The following is a 13,081-nucleotide window of genomic DNA, read 5'->3' as shown; positions in this document are numbered from 1 at the left end:
GGTGTGGAATCTAAGCAGGTAGGTGTGTTCCAGCGGGACGTTAGTTATAAAAAGGTCCCACTTATTCATCTCAGGGCTGCTGCAAAGCCAAAGCCACTGGGCTGAACATCGTCCATGCTACCCGGACAAAGAGATATAAACACCTTGCTGTAATCCTCTGATTGCCGTGAGAGTGACCCAGGAGCAGAATGTAAAGAAGCTGAAATTCGACGACGGCTGTGTGTGTTAACCAGGGTTGGATACCGAAGAGTAAGCTAGTCAAGACCGTCTAATGCTGGGCAAGTAGCCGGAGTCTGGGTTTGTTTATAGAGTACAGATTAGTTCAGGGATGTTAGATTCCCTTAAAAGTATAGCGAGGTGAATAAGCGGGACCTCCATGTATTAAGAAGTAGCGCACACTGTTTTCACAGCACCTTTTATTTTATAGTTTTGTACAGTGTTTTATTTTGCTTTCCGTACACTGTGTTGTATGTAGTCTGTGTGCTACCATTGCTGGTAGTGTCACGTGAGCTGTTCACTGTGTTGATATGTAAATAAATCCTGTTCGCCTGTGGGGTGTATCAACTTCAACCTCCATCTCAATCTTCTGTCTGTCACTTGTTAGCGAATGCACGCACCCACACAACAGACGGCAGGACCCTGTCACAAACCAATAGACAGGTTGTGCATTATACTGTATGCAAAGTATGCACTATACTTGGGTCAAAGTATTCTATGCAATAAACTATGGTGTTTTTGATATGGTTGCATATAAGAGGTGCGTGTTCTACAAAAGATGGAACCCAAGGCAGTGCATTCACCCAGTGACAGGAAATTCAATTAACCAACACCAACCAACACCAATGTTAAACTTGCTCATTACCAAGGAAGCTCCCCGTCCATAGCTTAAACCTAAACAACACTGCATTCTTTGCAGCAGGTACAGAACTGTCTCCTGTTGGGAGTTAAAGGTGCTCTACTTGAAGCCAGACTCTAAGGCCTTGTTCATACTATGCCTTTTAAGCTTTATTAGTTGCCTTTAAACTGGCATAAAAGTGCTAAATATGGTTAGCATTTACACTACACAGAGTTTAATACCGTACTCAAGAACCGGACTTGAGACCACCTCAGGGGGTAGTCTAGAGTCCGGCTCTAAATTTACTACATTTTTATGTATCCTCCAAATATCCCCAAATGCTTTCTGATAAGTTTTGGGACGTGGACATTATAAATACTGTATTAGTACCATACATGCATGTGCACTAGATGACAGTGCATACTATCAATATAAAGTACTACCACACAGGTTTAAAATAAATGAAATACCTTAGAAAGAGACTAGGAAATGTGTTATCAAAGGCATTAATTAAAGACTCACAAATTATTGGTCTCCAGTAGCAAGCTAATCAGAAACAACCTTGGGCAGCAAACATGATCTTGGCCTCCTTCAATACTTGCTAACTCTGTGGAATTGTACCAAATTGACAGAATGTCAATCAGCAGAGGGCTGGAGTTTGCAAGGGTACAGGGATAGGGATATACACTATACACACAGATATAGGTTCAGTTTTCTGCTTGTGCCAAATGTACTAAGACATTATTCTGAAAAATGAACTTGGAGCACTCCATTTGTCCCACTCCCAGGCTGCAACTCTGTACATAAAGGAAAGGGGGATGGAGATGGGGTGTAAACATGTCACTGGCTGTGATGGAGGGAGGGAGGGAGGAAGGAAGGAAGGGTGGGGGGGTGGGGCAAGTCATACCTAAATAGTCATGTATCTATTCTACCATGTTGGAGATCAGGGAAGTAATATTAGCCAACAGGAATCAATTAAATTATCTTCAAATACATTCAAACAATGACATATAAAGTAAATTTGGGGACATTCTGCATCTTTCATACTCTGGTTTCATGTTTTGTTCTCTTCGTTTCCATTGAGACAGTTGGTTAAACATCATTTTTTTTCCAAACAAAACACCTTTTCAGCAGTCAAGCTGTTTTGTTTCCATCTGAAAGGAAGAGAATATCATTATACATTACAACCGTATTTTAATTTAGACCTTGGGCTAAATGGATTTGTGTTTTAAAATGAACCCAGAGGATTTTAAAATTGAGCTGGGTAATAAGATGCATTGTCTTACAATAAAGTCAATGTTACATCAAAACCCATAATTAAGACATTTTCAACATTGCTCAACATACACAGAGGAAGGTCTCGGTGGAAGTAAGTTTGAAGGACAAAAACAACATGCATACTGCACTGAACATGGGTTTATTTTTAATATAACAAATCAGTGCATCCTTTGATTCTTGCTTCAGAACAGAAATGATAGATATCTGAGAGCTGCCCAAGGGTGTGATGTAGTTAAAAGTAAGGGAACGAGAGAACAGCAAAGAGCTTTTTTTTTTATAAATAACAAATCACAAAGTACACAAATATACATCTTTTTTTTTAAAACATACATGCATACCAAGTATATAACTGTACAAACTGTTTACATCCTATGCCACCACTGTAAATGAGCAGTATCATGAAAAAGTAGCTCACAATCTGCAGTTATTAAAAAATATAAGTGTGATATACACATATCAAAAATTCCTTAGCAAGGTCCATGACATTTGGATAAGCACTTCACTATGTAAGCATATGCATAGAATGATGGACGCTTCCACTATACCCGTTTCTGGGAATATGCATCCCCCACTAGGGATGAAAAAAAAAACTATCCTGGGCTTGTTGAATTGAAACCTAGGCCTTGCGTTTTGACAGACGGGCACCATTTATTACTGAAATGTGGAAAATATCTGACAGCTGCTGATTAGAATTGTAAAGTGGAATTTATTGAAGCGGCTGATAACAAAGTCCCCTAAGCACAGGTTCCTGTGTGTGCTGCTTGGTTTGAATCTCAGATATTAAGTTATAGCAGTAAGCAGGCTTAAACCGATAAAGGTCAAATGCTTTTTTAAAGCCATGTTTTCAATATGTTCAAAAGGCAGGCAGAAAAATCATTAAAAACAAGAGGGTCTGTGGCTTTCACGAGTTGTTTCTATTGGTTTGTATGTAGATTCAACTCTCGCTGCTCAGATTAGGGTTTTCAGGGGTGTTGTGTTAAAGATTTCTTGTCAGGATAGATGTAACATGGACATCAACCTGGACCCTTAAAATGCTATAGATTACTGTAAAGTCTAATAGTTTCTTTGACTTAAATCCTAGCCCCAAAAGAATAAGAAAAAAATAGCACAGTCAAGAAGAAATGCACAAATAGTGATTATGTTGACCGTCAATGTTAGCAGATAATTGTACAGGGAAGTTAAGGAAGCATGTAACTAACAAGAGTCTTCATTACTAAAATGTTCCACAGGAATAGAAGGAGATTGTTATTCTGCATTTGTTTAAGGCAACCAACTATTAAGCTATCCAAATAGCTGTCTTGTTTGCAATTTTCATTTCTGTGAAATATTTATCCCCCACATGCATTTACTACATTATCTTTTCTTTTGTTTAATACATAGATGTAAATTTCATTCCAGCCTACGCATTTACCGCTTTTGGAAGTGCCAGTTTCTCTACTAAGTTAGAAATGCCATTAACAGTAGCACAGATAACTTTGAGTATAATGCAAAAGAAGACTTCTACTATACAGAAGGACTGACCTGGCACTGCCATACTGTACCAGCCAGATCTCTGCCCCTCATATTAAGTTACAGGGAATAATCCACAAGCAGCAGCATATGTATTTTGTATGTCTTATCCTTGTCTTCAGCAAACAGTAGTCCACATAACAAAAACACAACACAAACCATCACAAAAGCCCTGCAGGTTATGATTGGTGCACATTGGCACAGCTTTACAAGGATGTATTAAGTATTATTAGTCTCTCGCCTTTCATTAGCACTCATTTCACAAACAACTTTGTGGACAACTTAAGCAGTACTGTAATGTAGTAATGAATTAAGAAAACTTTCCTGGTGTTTCTTCAAATACTAACTGATCACACTGACTCTTCTAATTGACTTTGCTGTCTTGCTACTTGAAACCTGATTGTGTTTTGTGTGTGGATTTAATGCTTTTAATTGATTTTTGTATGTTATGAACTGCAATGGTACAGTCAGATTTTGTCTGTTTGTACAGTATTCTTGAACAAGAATACTACTGAATGGCTCTCTAGCCCTTGAATTTAATATGGAAATGTGACTAAGGAGCACCAGAACTCCATGCTTTGGTCCCTGTATACAGTACAGACAGCTTTCATGTCCAATAGCAGTTTTCATGTCCAATCGTTTTTATGGTGTCATCTTTTAATCTTTCAGTTGATTACAATGTCAATAATTTTAAAAAAGGCAGTGGGTTATATAAAACCTTATGAATGCCCTGATATACAATAACTATTTCTGCCCTAGATTGCATTTAGCACCCTATTCTATATCCTTTTATAATGTAAATTACAAAATGTCCAAATACCTGGCATTTCAAATTGTTTTCCCAGTTGTAAAAGACAAACTAAATTAAACATTTTCTTTTAATGAAATTGTCTGTCATTATCTAATCAGAGTTTGTAAAGTTAATTCCATGGGATATGTGGGCAGATTGGGCTTTTATAGTTGTGAGGCCAGTGATTTCTAGAAATTGTCACAAATATGTTCCTAAATACTCAATTTCCAAAGCAATGTTTTTCATTTAATTTGTACTTCAGAAATGTTCAAAAAAGCATAGGATTCTGAAAAAACACTGTCTCTGTTTATCAAATTATTCTGACAGATACAACTCTGTCATTAGTACATCATTTCTTTTTCCTGACAGGAATGGGTACCACCAAGATCATAACCGTATCCAGGGACTTTCCTAAAGTGAACACACAGCTTCCAGCCCAATCACTCAATATCAAACCAATGGAGGGCTCTTGGGTATGAACTAGATGAACCATTCCAGGAAGGCAGAGTATTAGAGTGGGAAACAGGTCTACAGAAATAAGCATCTTATTTTCCAGTGCAGTCAATCCCTTCACTCAATTCACTAGAGCAACACAACAGAAGGGAGGAAAAGAGGAAAAATGCACAAAGCAATTTGTTAAGAATGAATACAATATAGTGGTCACTGACTGGACTAATAGATCCAGTAAGATAAAGAAATATGATAAAATTCAGCAAGTAAAATACAATAACACACATACTGTAGTTCAAAGAGTTTTTGTGTGTGTGTGTGTGTTTGTCTGTTGCTGAAACCTACATCTAATGCAGTAGGCAATTTTTGATAGAAATACCTTATTGATTAAAATAACAGAAAATAGAATAGATGGGTTATGCCGAAGGCTTTCTCCTTGATCAAAAATGCCCTTATCTGTTATGTATCTGCCCTCCTTTGGGTTCCTCTGCCTTATCCAAGTGGAATTTGTGAAATGTACCCCAGTCAGCAGGACTGTTACACACTGTATTTCATACTATTACTGGCGACGTACTTGTTTTGTCCTTAGCTTTGTATCAAATGACAGGAAGGTGATCTCAACCTGACTCCATTATTTACTGTATCCCTTTGTAAATTTCGTATGTACCCAATCATGCAAAGATATAACTGGAGTGTGATTTCTAGGCTGCCATTGACCAATAAAATAAATGTATAAATTATAATTTATTATACTATGTCATGACTACCACCACAGATTTTGCCATCTGGTACCATGATCCCACTCTCACACCATATCATACTGATCAAATGAAATACTGTATATTGTACAAATACACACATGTACCGCAGTTATGATAAATCAGTAAAATCTGTAAAAATTTATACAATTCTTGAATTACAGGGCATACCTGTGTAACTTAATAGAATAGCCCTTATTCACAAAGCTGAGACTCAGAAGTTATTTAAAGAATGCTTTTTAAAGTCTGTTTTGATATTAAACAACACTTGATATTCACGATTAAGGCTAATAACAACAGCAACAATCTAGAACAGCTAGCAAGAGTATCACACTTTTTTGGTTTAACCAAAACAGACTTTAAAACTTTTGTATAAGCTTTGTAAATTGGGCCGATATTCCATAAAACAATGCCACTTAGTATATCATTTCAAAGACCAAGGAAGTTTGTTATAATCGTTTTAAACCATTGCAGACGCTCGGAACAGCCAGCTGTATTTTTTACATGATATTAATGTGTTCATTTAAGCATTGTGTTCTACTCTGGTTGTTTAAGAGACTGAGAGCTGTTGCCTTGAGATTTTTACTGAACCACGTCACGTGGTGTTTTATTAGAAACCTTTTTATGTTTTCAGCTTTTAAGGCTTTTTTCACATTTTCAAAAAAATCAAATTCATGAAGACAGAGTGTTTGTTCGTTCCGGAAGTCTACTCCTGAAATGTGGAATTAGTTTAGCTTTTTTTCTGAGTAGTACTTTTCAAGGCTCACATTCAGGAACTGCAGTTGAGGGTAGCATGGGACTCATGGTATTTAAAACAGGAAGACATTTCAATGCTGTGGTAAGTTGTAAGATAAGAGTGGAAGCATCTCAGAAGTCATATTTAAGTAAAAATGCTCTAAACTAAATCGGATCAACCCTTGTCAGAGAAAGATTAATGAAGCATTCAAAATATTATGCCTCAGTATCACTTTACAGGTAGCTATATCTACACTGTAATTGTACATGTGGTTGCATGGTAACTACACTGTAAATACACAAGTTATGTGGGAATACAATGTAATTACAAAAGACGCAAACAACAGCCCAAAATGAATTATTTAGATGTTGTTGCATTGTAACTACCCATCCACGTGTCTATTTACTGTGTTAATGCAGTATAGTCAGAAACAACCTTGTATCCATGGAACAGTAGGCTGGTAGTGCGTCATGGTTAGCATGGTTAGTTTAATGAAGTAGGATGCTAGAATGGTAATTAAAATTCCTTATTATTGTTTGATCAGAAACATTGACTAGTTTACCTAATGTTTACTTCTAGGCCAAATTATCACTAGCACACTTATATATGGATGTGCAGCATTTTTTAAATTTGATTTTAAAGTTTAATTAAAAATGGTTAGTTTTAAAATATGTAAAGATATATACCCAAGGTCTTGGACCCCCATTTGATTGTTATTGCCCTTCTTATCTACCTAGAGATTCACCCAACCGGTCTACTTTTTAAATAAAATACTCACCTCTGGCTCAATCATCTTTTACTGCCAGAATAGCATCCAAGATCAGTCCAAATATTTTCCAGCCCTCAGCTGTGCATGACATGGTGCATTAAACTTGATGATACAGTAACAATCTGATGGCTTCTTAAAGTGGTTGCCGTGGTTGCATTTCAATTAGAAGGGTGCAGATCTGTTCTCTTTCCAGCCCAGACAATGGCCTAAAATGGATTATCTGGGATGGACTGGCAGAAAATCATTTGCAGCGTGGCCCTATTCAAGCCAGCCACTATTCTATATCTGCTCCCAGCTAGGGTTGCTGTGCAATGATAGAAGATCTTGTTGATGGAATGATGCGGCTGTAGGGAAAAGCTAACGACTCTTAAAATAGGAGCTACAGAGCCAACAATTATTTCCAGATTCCAAATAATAAGAGCAGCCTCCCAGTATGTGTGCTATGAGTCAGTGCTGAGGTGCTGCAATATAAACACATCGGGCTATTATTAAAGTTATGAACAAAAGCCAGTCACATTGTGATTCCCTTGTTGATGTTCTTCAGACACACACTGATGCATTTTGCATGGAATCCTGGAGAAACTATTAGTTCAATCCTGAGTTCAATTATACTTCCCTTCTTGAGACAATTTTCTCTTTCTGCCTTTTTTTGGCACATTTACTACGAACTGGAATCCAAACTGGATAAGATTGCACCCTGTTAGAGGTTACAGCTGTTGTGTATGAACAGCTGTTGCTTAGCATTAGAATAATCCTGATTCTCATTCTTCTTTTGAGTGGCTGAGGCACTCCATATACAAGCTCTGCTTTGAAGACCCTGTCTGTAATCTGCAATGAATGCATTTGAGTTGCCAACAGTGTAATTAAGACAACGTTAAAATAATTTGCATGTTAACAAAGAAACAGTCAACAGGTACTGGAAAATGGTAACCATTAGAAATGTAACAATTATTAAAATTGTATAAAATGTACACAGCAAACTGTGTACATTTTCTGTCCCACTATGCATAGAAACTCTACAGTACTTGCACACTAGTGCTTATTTTTTATTTCCTGTCTTACACAACAAAATCCTTATGGTTATGGGCATATTCTTCTGGGGTTTTTGTGTGTCTAGGCATTTTTTCACCATAATCTGTAATTCTATTTTAGACAAAGAGAAGGAGATGTGATACCTTTTATTGGACTAACTAAAACATAATTAATCACAAGCTTTCAAGACCTCAAAGGTCTCTCTCTTCTTCAGGTGAAAGTAGGAAAGAGAGATTGAGTAGAAAGAGAATAATTCTATTTTAAATTCCACGAGCATGTAAATCCTCCTTATCTAACTGTAATATAGCTTTAAATCCTCCCAATCTGCACAGTCTCCAATAGAAATCTAGGAATTTGCTGCCACTCAGTAGTTGGGGTGGGTTTAAAGTATTCAGAACGAATCACTGCTAGATACAATAAGTCAGGAATTGGGTAACCATTTCCAGTGTTTTTTCCAGTGTTTATTGGATATACACCAATTTCATTTTTTTTTGTGTTGGGGGTGTTTTACTGGTGTTTACCGGTTAAAACTGAAAATCAGAAGCCCTAATATATATATGCAAGTTAGTGGTGCTGAAAACATACATTCTCTGAAATTAATTTTCAGTACTCATAAAGAGATTGATCAAGACCCAGAAGGGATTTATTGTGGCTGGAGTGTCCGAGAACAATTCCATTCAAAGAGAGGGGTTCCACCAGATGGAGCAGTTCATTCATGTCAGCTTAGGACAAGTCTAACTCTACGATAAACAAACAGATTCACACAGGACTACAAATCACCACATAAGCAGGTGGTTTCTGAATTTTTACAGAGATCGTGAAATGTAGTCCCGTGCGAACCGTCCATTTCTTTTTATCCCAGATAATTTTCTCAGAGGTCCTCTGATTATTTTACAGGACATCGGGACCTGTGAAATTTCAAACTCAAGCGTCCTGTGTCTTTTTACTCCTGTGTGAAATAACCATGTCAGTGTTATATTAGACTTGATACAGCATTTCTGGGGTATTGGCCTCAAAGCAATACCAGCCTTCGCAATAAACCACAATATAATATTAGAATAGGTACGATCTGTCCTGAGATTCTATAAGTTCAGTAAAACAATTGGGCATAACCAAATTGGGGATGGGCGAAAATACAAAACATAATTGACGACTCTTAAAAAATGAATGCTTTTAACGGTGCATTTGAAGATATGTATGGAAATACATATTACTCAAAGGACAAAATGGCCTTTGGAAATGAAGGTACAATGAAATTAGTTATTTAAACCCAGTTCATTATTTACAAATCATGCCCAAAAACGCCTTCTCTGGTCTCACCATCGCATTTCATTTTGAATTTACCGACTTTCGTTAATACAAACTAATCCACGTCTGGGAGGTTACTAGACGTCCTCTGCTTTTGACCAACTCTGAGGACACCTGGTTTTTAGTCCCGTGCGAATCATGCTAAAGAAAGTATTTGAAACTCAAGATTAATAAAATGATCTACTCAAAGAACTTGATGATTTAGCTTCATTGTATTCAGTTTTTTTTTAAGTTTCTATACACTGTTGATCATTACCCAGATGACAGAATTATCCTATTGCCCATCACACATCTCATTGTGTTCTTCTACATTATTAGACAAGAACAAGATAGTTTAGTGAGATTGAGTTAGGAGGACATTACAGTATCACTGGCACTGATCATTCAAGTCTCTATTTTTCAGTTTCTGTATATTGTACTATTTGGTTTGTAACTTGTTTGTAACTTCCAGTTATCATTTATACAAACAATATGTAGTTAAGAATGCATCCAAATTTAAACCACAACAGATTTTTGTAGGATCGGATTTCTGCATGAGCTGCTCCAGAGACTCCCTGCTCCTGTATCACTCCAGCTTTAGCACTGCCTGGGCTCAAACTGTGATTTGACTAGAATCTGGCAAGCTTTGAAAAGATCTGCTCTGTGGCCTGGATAGTATGGGTGTGTGTGTGTGTGTCTGATTTCTTCATTAATTATAAGCACCAGACACTATACGACTATTCTGTCAGTGAAGCTCAGACAGACAAAAACAAGAAAATCTAAAGAAACAAACTATGTGTAATGATGTACAGTCCCTAGCCCCACAATCCTGCTTTAGTGGGTTTAGTGCAGTAAATTGATCAGACCATGACTGCAGGTTAACTACACTGCAGTATAACAATATTTTGTTACTGAGTCCTGTTACTGTGTCCTGAATTAAAACTACACTGTGCTGGTTCATTGTATGCTACTTTAAGTCATGCTACATGTGGTTAATCTACTAGGGAATTAAAAATGACAGTAGCAATATACTTGCATTCAATAAAATATCACCACTGCAAACTCTGCATTTTCAGCCATATTCATAAGGTACTGTAATGATCTAACTAGCTCCCTCTGTCTTCAAGATACCAAACAGAAAAGGATATTTGCAAAAGATCTCTTATAACATAATGAAGGAAAGCTGATCATGTATTTTTGTCTTCTATTTTTTTTATTATTATTTAAAACTTGTAAAAGTGAGGATGATAGCTATGGTCAGGCACAATAAGAGCTTTACCTCTTAAGCTCTCCTCAATACTGACAGGAATATGCCCTTCCATTTCATCCTGGGCCTCTCTCCCAGAGCACATCTTGACAACCTACTATTCTTCTGCACCAAATCTGGGAAGTGTGTTTTCTTTGCCAACCAGAGATAGGGAAAAGCTAGTCAGCCTCCAAACACACTTCAAGGTACTCTTAAGAGTGCATTGACTTTGTAGACAAGACACTGTACCATTGACTCTGCAAAGAGTGGCTGGAGCCGTTATCCCTACCAACCATAGGGGATCTGTAACAGGAAGGGAGAAAAAACATACTAAATGAATCCAAGAAACACTGATAAGCAAGGGAAGTACAACTCCTGTTATAATTAGTATTCAGTACACAAACGCCTGCAAAGCTAATGAATACAACAGATGTACTTGCACTTGCACAAGTTTAAATTCCCTCAGTGTTTGAAATGACACAGCAGATGGTGGAATCCACAATTCCAGTGCCAGACCCAGGAGTAAGATTATAGATTCTATACAGACACAGAGAAATGATCGCCATGTCCTTTTTCTTCAGGGATTTCACAGGGCTCCTGTGGATAACAGTAATTAGCTTCTCAACCCATTACATCTGCAATGCTGGAACCTGTAAATTGTTTGTTTTTGTATGAGCCAGAAGATAAAAAGAAAAAATCCCTATTTCGATAATACCGAAGACCGAAGGTAAATTCATGGAAAATGCATGTGCCCAAATACAAATGGAAATGTAATTTTTCCGTTATTTGCCTCTCGGCTTTAACGTGACAAGTTACATTTTACCCATTTTCATTGTAAAGTGTATTTAATTTTGCTGCTGTACTTCTGAGTCACCCCTTAGAAAATTATGATTTGTCACTAATTTGTCTAAATATTCTCATCACTGTATTTTGTATGTATAACTGGATTTGTTGCTAATTAGTGCCCATAGATGTTTTCTTTTTAAATGTTATAATTAAACTACATCTTAATATTGCTGTTTCTCACATTTTACCTTTAAATGCGTTCAGAAGAGAAAATGTTTTTTCTTTCAAACCATCAAACAAAATTTATTTTCCATATCTTGGCACCTGGAAATGGCCTCCCATATGATTTACACTCTAATCGATCAATGATTATTACATACATAATTTGTATTCATGCTTTGTAATGCTTGTTGAATTTGTCCATTTCCCTGTTTGTTTTTTCTTACATTGTGTTGTTTTAAGGAACCCAACACAGCTTTTAAAATAAATAAAAACATGTTTTGTACATTAATCAATCCTAATTAAGCTGTATGCCATGAAGTGATTCAGTCCCTGCGTTAACTAGAAATCATATCCCCATGTGCTTCCTAAGTATTAAATCTGTGTCCATGTGTATAAGCAAACTCTGATACCTATTTTCCAGTTACAGTATTTCTCTAAGCAGTAGCAACCAGCCTCACCCCAAACTCAGTGGCAGCTCCTTGGGATAGGCAAGGGGGGCACTGCCGCCTCGTAAATTTAAGCATAAAATGAGTGATCACATACATTTACTTTTATTTGCATAAATATTACTTATTTTGCATGCAAGAGCAGTATCATTTGATGGAAAATCTCACTTCTCTGTGCTGTACTGCTTCCCATACAGTCGCTGGAGGAGCGGTGGACAATGGTGATTCTGCCTACTTCTGCAGTGTGATTAGCCAATCATACTCCTCCTACTTTCATCTCGCAATGTCACACACATTTAAAAAACCACAGCAGAGGAGGCAGGAGGCGAGTCTTCTTCCACTGTGGCTGCCAACCATTGGTCTTAACCTTTGCCTAAACTCTTAACAGGCGTTGATTTGTGTGGAAGGCGGCAGAAGAGAGAACGAGAAGTGAACGACGACACCGGTAACTCTGATTTTCATTTTTTTGTAATACTTTAAAAAAAAAAAAATGATAACTAAGCATTCAAATATGTAAAGTGCTTTATTTAAAATAAAATCAAATATTTCAAATTATTATTATTATTATTATTATTATTATTATTATTATTATTATTATTATTATATGGTGTTGGTAGACCAGCAGACTGAGACGAATATAAATAAATATATATCTACATATGCATTTGTATTCCTACAACCCCAAATGCATTTATACAGTGGGAGCTGTCTCTGCTGGAGACAGGACAGATGGAACAGATCTTTCTCCCTGTAGTATCGTTCATTTTATTCAGAGGTCGCGTTAACGCTAAATTTTGCATCCTAGCCGCAAAATAAATCCATTGGACAGAAAACTATTTTGTCTTGCATTCACTGGACACACTGGGAAAGGGACGCAGACATGCATATTCGTGGTAATCTATTACAGTGCAGCAAAATGTCTGTAAAATACTTGCTT

At 36.9% G+C, this 13,081-nt stretch overlaps 1 protein-coding gene across 2 annotated transcripts in view; it reads right to left on the bottom strand.

Moving 5' to 3' along the window:
* LOC117421367 (VPS10 domain-containing receptor SorCS2-like) overlaps positions 1–13,081 on the bottom strand; it is a 304,868-nt gene that overhangs the window by 232,386 nt on the left and 59,401 nt on the right. The gene's annotated exons all lie outside the window — the stretch shown is intronic.

This window comes from Acipenser ruthenus, chromosome 1 (assembly GCF_902713425.1).
Source record: "Acipenser ruthenus chromosome 1, fAciRut3.2 maternal haplotype, whole genome shotgun sequence".
In the NCBI taxonomy this organism is placed as follows: Eukaryota; Metazoa; Chordata; class Actinopteri; order Acipenseriformes; family Acipenseridae; genus Acipenser; species Acipenser ruthenus.
The sequence above is the reverse complement of the archived record's forward strand: the minus strand, read 5'-3'. Positions and strand labels throughout refer to the sequence as shown.